Source organism: Zonotrichia leucophrys, chromosome 3 (genome assembly GCF_028769735.1).
Source record: "Zonotrichia leucophrys gambelii isolate GWCS_2022_RI chromosome 3, RI_Zleu_2.0, whole genome shotgun sequence".
NCBI lineage: Eukaryota > Metazoa > Chordata > Aves > Passeriformes > Passerellidae > Zonotrichia > Zonotrichia leucophrys.
The window spans coordinates 29,022,164-29,037,201 of NC_088172.1; positions in this window are offsets into that span (position 1 = coordinate 29,022,164).

Sequence of the window (15,038 nt, forward strand, 5' to 3'; positions counted from 1 at the left end):
TAGCAGAAATAAAGCACTCAATGTGTACTTAACTACATTTAGAGGTGTGATTACTGTAGGAACCTGATTTAAATTACTTGAGTAATTCACAAATGACTAACTTTGTTTACAACACCTGTTGCATCAGTGTGATGAGCTAAACACCAGTCAGGTGATGTCGTGAGACTGAGTCAGAAGTTTGAGACAGAAGAGCTGCTTAGGTCACCCTGCCCATCCCTTTGCTACTCTGCTGTGCTTCCCTATAACTCGTTTCTGCACTGCTTTTTTAAATTCAAAGCATTTCATGTAACAGAGTTTTCATCACCAATTTCTGTATTTTTTCCCACTGTGAGATTTCCTTGCCAGGAAAGAACTCCTGAAAATGGATTCTCATTCTGCCACGTCACTTTATCATAGACTAACAGAATTCAAGGCTGCAAGAGACTTAGAGATCATCCGGTCCATCTCTATGCCTAGAGGCAAATTCAACTATAATTAAAACATTTCTGTCAAATGTGTGTTCAGCCTGCTCTGAAAGATCTCAGCCTCTTCCGCCAAGCCATACCAGAGCTTGGGTGCTCCTACTATTATAAAGTTTTCCTAATGCCTAAATATTTCCTGTTTCTTTTCATGCTCACTGCATTTCCACATCTCTCCCAAGGGGGCATGGATTACAGCTACTAGTGCTATCTTTTGCTTGCAATATTTTTATATAAGATATATATTTTTTCTCTAAGTGAGAGTATGAAATATAGACTAATCTGTTCTGCAAATATCAAGCCATACCTGTTATCTCTGAGTCTTCTGTTTTACTTCACTTTCTATCAGCTAAAAGAAATATCTTCATTCTTAAACATTTCATAATTAGTTGGGAAAAGTACAGTTTGGCTTAATGCTAACAGACTGGGCAATATAGGGTCATAATGACTCTTTAGGGGTCAAAGGGCATATTTTGCTTTGCGCCACAAATTAAAGTTTTCTTATAAATATTATTGAATTTTCCCTGACAGTATAGAAGCATATTATTTATTTGAGACATTAGGAGAGCTGTTCAATAATGTCCACACTCCCAGAAGCAAAAAATCTCAGGTAGCTTCTCAGGAGATCTGGATCTCTTGGCTACACTGGTGATACTAAACTAAACAGTGACAGTGCCCATTCTCTGGCTTTGATGCTACCTGGTGTGATCCAGTCACCTCTTGCTATTATTGTTATTAAGCTCCATCAACGCTAAAGACCAGTTGGCCTCCTTGACAGGCCTGTTGGAAATGCTCTGTGCTTGTTCCCAAGCTGGGAGCTAACAGCTGGCTGTGGCAGCACCTGTGCCAAGTGCTGTTTTTCCAGCATCAGGGCTCAGGCCAGTGTCCCAGTGCCTCCACCTGTGCCTTGACTCTGATTGTCTCGTACAGGAATAGCACTTGTGTCCTATTTCACTAGCTTAAATGCAAGGTCATCCTTTCCCCAAATTAGCTTGTTCTCTAAGGTCAGCAGGGTGCCTTCTGAGGCTGGTACAACTAAAGGAAAGATTTAATGCATTGTGTCTGCTTTGAAATCATTGTTGCTCATATAAGTTTGCTTTTCCAAGACTACTAAATAGGAAAGGCAGTTGATTTACAACAGTCACTCAAAAGAATGGACAAAATATAATTCATTAAATTATAAATTTTTCCATTAATTGCAGGTCTGAATGAAAGCTCCTCAGGGTTGTTTTTCAAATGTGAGCAGGAACAAGAGATTAGACAACTAAAAACATCAAATACTTAACTGCAATATTAACTGTACTTTCAAAATGTTGGCAGAGATCCTGGAGAGTCGCGTGGTTGTTGCACCAGTACACAAAGAATGTTTTACAGGACTGTCTCTGATCATTGTTTTTCAGAGGAACTGAATGCACAGGCAGCAGCACTCTTATAAAATTACCAGCTCTGTTGCAACACAGTGTTGACTTTTCTGCTAATGAAATGTACTGTTTGCCTGTGGCAGTTCCTAAAAATCTCAGATGTTTCTGAGATTTATTTTTTGGATTGTGGAATTTTGATTGTTTTTAAGAAAGAAAGAAAAAGAAAGAAAGAAAAAGAAAGAAAGAATGTGTGTTTGCAGCCATGAAAGCCAACTGTGTCCTGGGCTGAATCCAAGGCAGTGTAGGCAGCAGGTGAGGGAGGGGATTCTGCCCCTCTGCTCTGTTCTCAGGAGACCTCACAGGGGCTGGTGCACCCAACTGTGGGGGCTTCAGCACAGGAAAGATGTGGAACTGCTGGAGCAAGTGCAGAGGAAGCCACAAAGGTGATCAGAGGGCTGAAGCACCCATACTCTGCAGACAGGCTGAGAGAGTTTGGGTTGTTCAGCTTGGAGAAGAGAAGGCTCTGAGGAGACCTTATGGCACCTTCCAGTACCAGAAGTGTAGTAAACCCCTCAGGTTTAGCCAGGGCCCCTTGGAGAATAGAATGCTGACACAGCGGCAAAGAAGTTTCCTGTCTCCAGGGACATCCGCCTTGTACCTTATCCCTATAGCCATGTAAGGCAATATTGTGTTAAACCCTACTATTGGTCACTTATGGTCACTCTAACACCTTTGCCATTGGTCAGGATTGGATCCAGGCCAAGGGTATAAAAGTAGCATACTGTACCCCTACTAACTCGGAAGAAGAAGAGCTGAGACCCTTCATGGACCCCTACAATAAAGCCATACTCGTGGAACAGCCAGTGTCTTCTGCTTCTCCTCTCTCTACCGTCTGCTGGAGCCTTAGGCCAAGGGAAAAGCTACCTAGCAAGCAAAGCTGAAATCACAAGAGCTGCCTAATCACTAAGAGCTGAATATCTCCCTGCTTGCTAGGGGCTAACCCGCGGCCTTGGTCTGAGAGCGAGCTGGCTTCTAGCACCCAGTCCCCTTGGGGACTGAGCTCTGGAGCTGTAACAGCTTGCATAGGATAAGACCAAGCAAGGCTCATTTACAGAAGGGACAACAAGAGAGCTGGAAAGGGACTTTTTATGAGGGCTTGTAGGACAAGAGTGAACATCTTTCAGTTAAAAAGCAGTTTCAGTTTCAGTTGAAAGAAGGTAGGCTTAGATTAGATACTAGGAAGAAATTCTTTACTGTGGGGATGGTGAGGCACTGGAACAGGTTGGCCAGAGAAGTTGTGGGTGCTTCATCCCTGGAAGTATTGAAGGCCAGGCAGGATGGGTCTTTGAGCACTCTAGTCTCATTAAAGGTGTCCCTGCCCATGGCAGGGGAGTTGGAACCAGACGGTCTTTCAGGTTATTTCCAACCCAAACCACTCTATGATAGCTCTTAAACACAAACAGGCACATGCAGCAGGAAAATGCAATTATATTGAATACAGCATTTGCATACAGCATGCATCTGTATTTCAATTATTAATTTAGCCTGGAAGAGTATTTCTGATCATTTAATTACTGGGGCAACAGTACCAGTATTTTTATTCTGCTTCTGAGAATAGAAAAGATAGACCACTTGTTAAAATAATGGACCATGTGGAAAGAGGTCTGTTCCTAATTGAGATGCTAGTAGTCCTTTGTAATGCCAAGTAAGTCATTTAATCAGTGTGTATTTCAATTTCTTAATTTGATAAATGGAATTTACAATATCTTCTGGTCCATAAGGTTGTTGAGAGACTTGGTAAATTCTGTTTGAATACTGTGGTGCAATCCTTAGTGGAATGTTCCAAGTGCAAGACATTGTCATGAACAGAGAAGGCCTATGTGCCAGACCACTGTCTTCCTCTGATTGTGCCACCTCAAACTTACTTGTCACATCCCCCACATGAAATTATATCCTAATTACACATGTACCAGAGTGTGTGAGTGTAATTACCAGTGTAATTAACAGTAATGGAACCCTTAAGAACTGGACGTACCAGAACTAGGTGAATTTCTTTCTGTAGTGCTTCTTTTGCTATTTCTGATTGCTCCCTATTTGTAATGGTTTCATAGTCCTTATTCAAATGGAAGAAAATTCAGAAAAAGTATCATTTTATACCTTTTCTATTTGCTCAGTAGAATTCCACAGAGTATTCTGAGTGCCATATAACTTGAGAATTATAGAGAGCAGAATGTTTTTCCTTTTTTCCTGATAAGCATTTTTGTTTGAAAAATGTTGAGATTTGAATATGAAGGAATATGGGTGTTTTGAGAACACACCGCCAGCAAATCTGGCCATAACTTTTCTAGGCAAGAAAAAGAAATCTTTCAAACCTTGTTCATATCATCATCATCATCATCATCATCACCGCTGTATTTATTGATATTGTAGAGTTAGTCCTTACAGAACAAAATTTCACTATGGAATAAGAAATATTATAAAATGCACTTCAGAATTTCTCCTGAATAACTTTTCCTTTTATTTATATGTGTCCCTTCATCTCCAGCAACACTGAAAGCTTACCCTACTTAGTGGGTATTAATTAATGTCAATATATCTTGCAACTGTGGCTTCTTTAAAAATGAAATCACCGTTCACTCCTACTTCTGTGCATTCATAAAGAGGTTGTCACAGCAATTGTCACCTCAGCTGAGGGCTCTGTCTCTGAAAGTCACAGCAGTCACACTGCTGAGGCCTCTGTGCTGCCTGTCTGCAGAGGAATTACTCATGGAATGTACTCATGCCTCTGCTATGCAGACCCTGAGCACCAGGCTGCTTCAAAGGGGATGAAGTGTGCTCCTCTTGTTCTACAGAACTGCTTTTCCTGCCCTACTGGGTACTAGAGGTCTTCCTGTACCATGAACACATCTAGGGATGATGACATATGAAAAGATCTTTGGCATCCCCATCCTGCAAAAGAATAAACAGACACTGTTATGGTCTATGCTTCTTCAGAGGTCACAGAATTTGCCAGCTTCCGAGTTCTCTCCCGCTCTACTAGCAGAGGACTAAATCCTTCAGCAAAACCCCTGAAAACTGAGATGGTGGAAAAACAATTGAGAAAATTTCTCGGTCAAGATAAAAAGTGAGGATGACACAAAGGCTTACAAAGGAATCTTAGGAGAGATATTCACTGAAGCTGGGTTTCAAGGACCATGATTGAGGTCTGTATATATTAACTTCTGTGCATGGTTAATTAACTACATTATTTTTAATTTTGTTTCTTTCAGATTCCATTGATGAAAGATCCTGGTTGGATTCGAAATGTCTGGACACGCAATCTAAATGTAGGAATTTAATTGTTCATTTGCTTTTTAACTCCCATGCCTTAGAGCAGGCCCAGCTTGAAGCCCAGTGGTCTTTGGTAAAGCAGGATGAGGAGTGGTTAATTCTTGCCCACGTTCTGGTACCCAGTGCAGAGTGTCCAAGTGGCACTCTTTGGACACTGTGTCACCACTATAATGTGATGTTATTATTCCTGTGAAAGGCTGGGTAGCTCTGTGAAACTGGTGGCCCTCATATGTGGGCAGTGCTAGCAGGATAAGGATGGAAAAAACATAACAATTTGGAAATTTGGCACTTGACCTGGACAATAAGTGCAGAGTGATGAAGCCTATGGCAAATGTGAGATGCAAGACATGTCCCAAGCCAGGGAAAACATGCCCAGACACCCCTGCTGCTAATCTCCTGGAAGGCAGAGAGCACATCTGTGAGGTGGTGGTCTTGGGACACAGCCATGGATTGACTGGAGAACGACTCAGGAGAAGGAATGAGAGGGGGAGAACAGCACTTCCCATCCCAGTTATAGAACTGCCACTGCTGAATGATTGGCTGAGGAGGCAAAAGAGGCAGATCCAGGGAACAACCTGATGCTTGTCTAAGTGACTCAGGACTCTATTCCTCAGAGTGACCTACTCTCACAAGTGATGGTGGGGCAGAGTATTTAGAGGCTGACTTGATGAAATCACAGGTAAGTCCACAGCGTTTCTACCCAGCACCAAGCAGAGCTGTGCAGTCACATCCGCCTAGTGAGCTACTGGAGCCACTGTCCAGCTCTGCGTAGGCTTCACTGAGGCATTAGCCTGGGTGGAGTGTGATGTTAGCATAGCTACACTGCTAGCTCATGTAAATCCCACCTGGGGCTTCCAGACAACCTACACAGTGCAATGTAGGAGATTCTCCATGCTTTCCAGAGGAATCTTCCTGATCCAGGAGCCTGTGGAGACTTGCTTGTAGCTTGTTGGTGTGGGACCTGGTTGGCAGAGCCGGGCAGCCTCTCAGTTGGGTCTGGCAGACGTAGGAAGGTATGTCAGCTTCAACAAACTGAGGATCTAACCTTCATGCTGAGATTGATATTAGCAATGTCACGCAAACTGGACAGCTACATAAGCCAAACAGGCAGTCTGAAATTAGGGATTGCTGTTGGCAGGAATTGGGTTTGGACATGCAATTCAGTAGCTGTGCTTTGCAGACATAAAGGTATTTGGGCGTTGAAAATGCCAGTAAAATAAACAGAGAAGGAACTCCAGTTAGCAAAGGACAGCATAAAATGTGAAAATTAAACACATGTGAAGTGATACTACAGATGTGATCTTTTCATTCCAAACTTTGGGAACATTCAGATCTGCATTCAGGTGAGATTCTGAAATTTACAAGAACATCTGCTGGGCGATCAAAACATGCCATGTAAACTTGTGATGCAACTTCGAAAGAATGGAGGATAATACATACCTGCAGTAAGATCATACTTTAAGAAGGATCAGGTTATGGGTTATTTGGGCAAAATTTTTAATTTTTAAAAATCTCTCAGTACTATGGTTTTTGTCCTATATTTCTCATAAGCTAGTACATAAATACATTAAAAAGAGGAGGAGGAAGAATTTTGTAATTCTAACCACTAATGATAAAAAAAATCTTAGAGATTGTGCAAATAAAAGAGGTGTTTGCACTAAGCTGTGCCAGTATCTGCAGAGAGTATCAGCAGTATGAAACAAAAAGTGAGAAAAACATATCAGGCTGAATTTGTCACAGGAAGCAGAATTACACAGAACAAATAACAACTGACCTGGACAAGGTAGATAAGCAATAAGCATGATCCCACGCAAGCAACATAAAAAACATGCAGGGTGAATGAACTGGGCTGTCATCTAGGGCTGCAGGGGAGTGACATCTGATATCACTGGGATGACTGCACAGCGAGGCTTTTTGTTAGTGTCCAATTGCAGTGTGGGGGTTGGAATGGGGAAAACAGTCTCTGAAGAGTTCACATCAGAAGCAGACATGTACCTTGACATGACTCTGACCTACCTGTGGGTATGACTTTGTTTTTTATTCTATTAAATAGGATTATTTTCTTTGTTTTCTGACCAGTCCTTTGTCTCTTCTTGTACTATGGCAGAGCTTGATAAAAGCCACTGCTTTCCTGTTCCTAGTCTTGCTTTTTAAAAAAAAATCTTCACCTGTTTGGAAAAATGAGCAAACCCTTTGCTTGTGTAATACAGAGTTCACTGGCTTGAAGGGGATTATGTTGCTCTGTCTGAACTGAGCACCAGGACTGATACTTTCAGACTCTAAACTCACTGGGGTGGGAATTCTCTTTGTGCATGATACGACCAACACAATGTGGCTGATGTGTGAGTAATAAAACAAGCTGATGTTGTTTTTGTGGGCAGAAGCTGCTGGCTTTGAGAGACTGTGCATGGTATGTAGATTTGTCTGAAGTAGATATGAAATGAGGGTAGCAGGAATGAGGCAAAGTACCTGATGAATTCTCACATTTGCATAATGGAATATGGAAAGCATACAGGCCACCAGGACAAAGGTTTTCTGTTCCAGGACGTGCTGTACCTAATGAAATGGATTTCCCTAATTTCACCAAAGTATATTAATTCCATAGAATTACACAAAGTCCTTGTTTTAACACACAGTTCTGCTGTATTTAAGGAACAAGGCTAAATTATTTTCACAGTGTGGTAATTCTTGAATGCACCTATTTTCTTAAAACAACTCTGAAACATAATGTTTTTAAACAATTCTTGCATATATGCACAAGAGGTGGTAAGCTTTATTCAAACAGTGAAGAGGAATACACGGAGACAGAATTGACCCATTTATGTAAGGGCAGGATCTAAAGAGCTACATGTAGAGCAGGCAGGCTTGATAATACATTCATTTATAGTATCTTTATACTGGAATAACTAAAATTGGCTCAACTTTTTCAGTTCAACAGTGAATTACATTTCCTTCTGATGGATCATTGTCTCTTGAGAGCTATTCAAAACACATCATACTTTGTGACCTTACACAGACCTAATAAACACCCCTTTAAGACAGATGTGTTTCACTTGCAAAAACTGTTGTGCATTTAGACTTCAAGACTCTTTTATACTGAAGTTTTCATTAGAGTAAAATTCTAATTTTTGCTCAGCTTTTAACATACTGGCAGAAATCAGAGAAAAAAACTTACTTTCAAACCACAGACTACAGTTCCTCCTTTGGTTAATATACCCTTTGTCACAGCGAATCTAAATTTAATTTTCCAAGTAATTATTTTTAGACTGATGGAGATGAAATGTTGTTTAATTATAGCTCTAAAATAACATTCACTACTCTGTTCAGGGATTTTAGTGCTATAACACTTCTGGAGAGACTACACTCATTTAGACACTGTGAGTATTTTGAGGGAAGGATTTACTGAATTACCTGGCACACTTCTACCGCTCATAGAAATTTGAACATGAAACTGACATCAAGTACCATTTTCATGATTTTGCAAGCTAAAAAAAATTAGAAATAAATTACAAAGTTCCTGCTTTAACATAACTGACTTACAGGTTCCAGCTGGAGTTTTATACAAGTTCTCAGCCTAAATCAGGAGAATGATGTGCTCAGATAAAAGAAAGAATACAGTATTTACTGATTAATTACCTACGCTTCATGCAAATAATTAAAGAGAATTTATTGTCTTGTGATGTGCAGGATTTAATTCTGTGCCTCAGCTTGTTCCTTCACACAATTTTGATTATTAAATTTATATATATAACAATATATTTTTAAGAACAAAAGAGATAACAACAATAAGATTGCCAGCTTACAACAACCAAGACTGAAAAGATTATTTGCTTAAGCAACATATGTTTTTAAACATTGCAATTGTTCCATTTAGCTCAAATTTTGCCTGATAAAAATTTATCAAAAGAATTCAATGGATGGATAATTTTAATTCAAAACAAGCAAAGTGGCTCAAACTGTAATCACTAATGTCCTCAATAAGGTAATTAAAAGGAAAACACTTCTAAGACAGATTATCCTAATCCAGTATCTCACCTCTTCCCTCAATTTACCCAGTTCAGAGCCTTGAGGTTAAAGATCAGAGAGATCTGAAATCTGTGCTGCCACATTAAGGTGTCTTCAAGTCTGGCACAGAAGAAGGAATGAGGGGACAGTGTGCAAAGATCTTAGGGCCAAGCTCCCTCATACCTCCCTGTTACAGAAAGCTGTGAGAAGGGAAAGCAGGAGCCCTTCAGGTGGGGCACAGGACTCACACCTGCTGCAGAGACTGAACTGGGAAAAGTACCTTTTTAAATGTTACACACAGTTGTTTTAAAAAACCTAAAAAACTGCTCTAACCTGGTTATATTGTCACTTCAAATGTTCAAGAAAATAGAGCATTAGTGAGAGAGAAAAACACTAAGTAGCACGGGGTTGCATTTTCTCACTTTTTTTTTACAGCAGAAATAATAAACCTTTCTTTACTTTGGATGAAGGGATGAAGATGTGAACTTCTGGGCAGTACTTGCAGAAGCCTTCCCCATCAGTTCACTGGTGAGGGAGACAATAGCCATAGTCTTCCTCTCCTCCTGACAGGCTGTTCACAATCCTCCATCTGCCTCTTTCTTGAAGGGAGAGTAAAACCCTTTTCATCCAGTTTATATGACACCCAGAACTAATTACAGTGCCTGGGAGGATACAGAATTATCTCACTTCAAAGCCAAGCAAACCTGCTTCTTGTAATGCCAAGGCAGGGACAGAGAGCCCCTGCATTCACCAGGAGCCACAGATAGCACAGCCTCCCCTCTACCCTGGTCTGCACAGAAGTGAAGAATTTTCTCTCACAGAGAAATGGCTAATATGGCTACTTGTATTATAATACACATTTTAGGTACTTCACTTTCTCCGTGGAGTTATAGAATGAACTTCAAGCTGACCTTTATTAGCACTTAATTCTTAGCCCACCAGAAGAAAAAGCTTTATACACAATATCTATTAATCCTCTTATTATCATAAGTGCAGCTGTTACATCTTTGCTACCTACAGTTTCCCAGTAAGGTGGAAACAACACAGTGTACTAATAAAGATGTCCAGTTTTGCAATCCCCAAGTGATAGCTTTCAGAACTTATTTGCAAGGATAATTTGATATTGGTAGGCACTCTGGTCTGGAAATTTCAGAAATGAAGCTGAGAGAAAAGCAACAAACTTCTCAACAGGAGTTAGTTTCCAAATATCTTTCTCCTCTTTGGGATTAAGATTGCCATTTTAGTTTCTAAGCATTGCAGGTACTGTGAAGAAAAGATTACACCCTGGGAAACAGACCAGCTTTGTTTGAAGTACTCAAAGCATGTTTTGTACTATTTTGTTCTGAACAAATAATACCAATGATTTTGGTTTGCTGTGCTTTGAAAACAGTATTCTGAGCAGAAGCTTTGCTAGCCATATATCTTTGCACAGATATATTGGACTGATGAAAAGCTAGATTTTGGGCTGGAAAGAATTTTGTCCATGAGAGGATGGATGAGTTCTGTTATGATCTCTCATTTCTTGTATGCATGTGCACTTAGACACCAGTATGTATTTTACCTGAGCAGGATACAGGTCTGTGCTTGAACAAGCATATGCAGGAATTGTGGTCTTGGCTGAACAAAGAACATGTTGATGATTTCACTGTTATATCCTTAACCTCACATTGTAATTGCTTTGCTTTATCAGGGCTCAAGCTTTTCTAAGCTTTTTAAGATTATATTTAGAGAGCTCAACTGTGGCTGTTTACAGATTTGGAGCTAAATTGCTTTCTGATGAGATTGGACTGGTACAAGTGTAGCTCCAGCAGGGTTGATATATTTAGCCTCTCTTGTTCCTAATTTAAATACTCCTACACTCTTCTGCTTTGATGATATTTGGATCATAGGAGTCAACAGAACTTTCTGTTTCTCAGTAGCCAAGTATTTTGTAGCAGAGAAATTACTTTTGACTGGGGAAAGAGATGCTAGGTTATAAAGAAAGCATTGAGGTTCTCATGGGTTTGCATGGTTAGATATGGATCTAGAGAAAAAAAGAAAGGCTTTTCTGAGAGCCTTCACCATCAAGACTTGTTATATTCTGAGAAGCAAAAAAAGACTTCTCAGTGGTTCATTTCCTAGACATCCCCTTTCCCCCTCCCTTTTTTTTTTTCAGTGAGGGGGAGGAAAGGGTGTATCTGTCACAAAACCAAGTCCAAAAGTACTTGGTTCAAAATCAAGTTTGGTTATGCAGTGCACACAGTGATGGCACGAGTGATGTTATCATTACAGATGAGCATTTTGGTACATGATCAATGCTTCCTGCCCTGCCTCTAATTCCAGCTGCAACAGTTCCTGGGCAATTGCAATCCCATATTTGATCATTTGAAAAAACAATCCTCTCAGTTTTGCTTTTCACTGGTCACTGCCGTGCCTCATTATTGACTGAAACATTATTCTACTTCCTCCTGAGGATGATGTCATCATCTCACCTCTTAACACAGAGGTCAAAGAAGAAAGGTAAGAAATTATGTCAGAAGTGTATTCGTTGTGCAACTATCTGCAAATTATTACAATACGCAGGAACTGTGATGATACAGAAACCAAAATCCCAAAGTTAAAGCTGTCAAACTGCAAGGACCTCAGGGGGACAGATACAAAGCAAAAGCAGCAGAACAATCAAATCTGGCAGCATGTCAAAGTCAAAGGGGGGAGGGAGGGAATGTTTTAGAAATCTCTGCAACTAAGTAACATCTAGATATACTTTTAAAAATTGGTATCCAATCAAGCACTTAGAGGCAGATTAAATGCCAGTATTTACAAGCTGCAACAGCCTGCATTACTTTGCCTTCAAATGAAGGATGAATTGAAGTAGTAGATAACTGAACTAGAAGGAAAAAGGAAGAGAAAAAGAAAGGGGGGGAAAAATTCAGTAGCTTATCAGAGGCAGCTGTAGGTACTGTATAAAAATATCTATTCATGTTAGGAGAGAAATTCCTTTGTTAGGATGGTGAGATGTTTAATCAGGTAATTACAGAGTCAGTCAGGCTGCTTTTTGATGTTTACCCTGGAATAAAACTAGACCAACTCTTAATTTACACTACGTGAGCTACTCTGAGTTCATTACTTATATAAAGAATGTCAGCACGACTCCAGAGCCATCTTTGCTTATGAGTTAATAATAAATTAAAAGCTAAAAGCTCATCTTTTCTATTTACTGAGTAATTTTTACATGCACATTGGGCATTCATTAACAGTTGCAGTCATTCATAACCCAGGTCCTGTGTGTCTGAACATCAACCCTAGTTTTAGTGAGGGAAAAGCCAGACATTACTGCTAATGCACAATGGTTTGAATGGTTATTTTGCTCACTGGCACCAACTTTGCTAGTAAAATCTAGCATCCTAAGATAGAATTGAAGGTTTTTGAAGGCCTTTTTCCCCCGTGCATGGACTTACATTACTTTTTCTAGGAATCTGTTCTTGGATTTTATTAAACTCTTCTGTGCTTGTCAACTCTTTTTAAACCCAGTTTTATTAATTTAGAAGACTACACAACTCAACTTTCTTCATAAGTGTGTTTTCATAGTAACTATAAGCCCAGATCATAAGCTAGAACTCCACTGTGCCAGAACTATACAAACACAGAGTCAATATGTAGCTTATAAGGTCTTTGAAACAAGAATAAGAGTTAGGTAATAATGAATTAATGTACATTGACCATCAAAGGAATGGAAAGAAAAATGTCCATGAGCAGGTCCTTCAAAATTTTGTGGACAGTTTTAGATCAAACCTTGGTAAACAAACATCTGTTGACCAACACAATGCCTCCAGAAAGAAACCTGTCAAAGGTGAAACCTCTCAGGAAGAAAACAATAATACTTCAGAACTTCATCATTCCTGAGTGTGTTTTGGAAATGACACTATCAGGGACTTTGCCCTTTCTAGGGCTATACTCCCTCTGCCAGCTAGTCTGTGGGTAACTCCAGATTATTTTTTAGGAACCATCCCTGACCTATACTATCCTCCAAACTCTGCACTGGGCTGAGTTAAATCCAGAGCCATGACCACGCTAAGGCCTGGACAATATCAAAGTACTGGTTATGTACCAGTGCTTGGTCCTCTAGATAGAAATAATTGGGAAGAGTTATGAGCTGAAGTGAGAATTTCAGAATGAGTTGGCAGAGGTTGTTCCAGGGAAGTAATCTGAGGAATACCACTCTGTACACTGGTTACACCATGAACAAGAATAGAGTGAAAAAGCACAGAAGGATGGTGCCCTGTTGTTAAAGGAAGCTCACTGTTGCTGTGCAAGCATTTGGCACTTCCCACATCTTGTGTGTATTGTGGCTGTATTTACTCTGCTCTGTAGGAAGAGAAAACATGACCTTGCACATGGAATCATTTTAAATGTAGAGTATTATTCTGTGGGCTATTACATCAAGCAGCAGATGGTTGCACATGATAAGTAGCTAAACACAATACAGTACTTCCAAAAATGAGAACCTAGCTTCTGGATTTCTGAAAGAAGCATGGAAGGGTGGGTGTTGTTGAGACTGCGGAAAGACAGTGTTTTTGATTCAGTATGTTATGAACATATTTTGACTTTAGCATAGTAGTAGAAGACCATAGTGGACCAATACGTTAGAGGAGTCCTCCCACCTAACATGGATGGTGATGGCTGGAGATTTCCACTCCCTCAGAGGGAACACAATATGGGATTGTATTCTGCACAAATGTGGTGGGCAGAGCACTAGTAGGATCCACAGTCAACACAGATAAAGCTTCTTGTATTAACAGGCATGGGATTATTTACCAACATTTCTCATTGCCCACTGACTGCCCACTGGCAGGAGATTAGATATGAAATGCCTGGAAATGAAACTGCATTTGTGTATTACTTTCTCTTTGGGAGTAAGTGTACACCTTTCCTTGTCATGCCTGGGCAGGAACTGTCTTCACTGACTTTTCTGTTCTAAACTGAAGTGTACTCATTAGTGAAGTTACCAGGAATGGAGGAGAGAACAAGAGGTTAGGATTGGAGTCTTGAGTTTGTACCAGGTTTTATAACTCAGTAGCTCTGTCTTAGCTGTACAAAGACTGGCCAACGTAGAGAGAGAACTAAGAGAGCTTTAGAAGGAAGATGTGTCACAGAAAAACAATTTGAAGGATTATGATCTGGTGATAACCTAGAGAAGATTCCACTTAGATTGCTTTGGAGTGTAACCAAAAATTTAACAGAAATGGAAGGCTTAATTACTCTAATTACTAATTATTCTTCTCAAGCTTCAGCTGCATGGACATTTTGAGGACTACAACATGGAGATGCTGGAAATCCACCTCTCAAAATTTTTTTTTCAGGCCTAAAACTAACAGAGTGCTTCAATAATGACCTTTTGATCAGGGTTTTTTTTTTGTTTGTTTGTTTTTTGGCTATTTTTTTTTTCTGTGTAATCTTTGTCATCTTTTATTCCTCCGTGTAACTCCGTTTCCTGTTTGTTTGTAATGGACATAGCACCACCCTCTCCTGAGTTCTGTAAACAAGACTTCAAAAAGGCCTGGAAGATTCCTTCATCAGTTTGTTTTTAACATGGACATCCACTTCCCTTTTTAGCTGTGTAAGGCGGTCAGTGCAAAGAGAGGTTACAATACGGTTTACATAAAAGGAAATCACTATCAGGTGGAAAAGCTTTATTTCATCGCATTTATTTAAAGCGATAAAGCGTCTGACGCTGGCAGACGTGTTCCCGATGGCGATGAATGCCAGGCTCTGGCAGCCCAAGCGACGCCTATCGCGGCCGTGCCTTTGCTTTGCCTGAGCCGAGCCCTTTCCCGCTCTCCGTTTTTCCCAGCTAGGAACCTGACTCGCCGGGATCACCCCACACCACAGCACCTCGGCCGCGGGA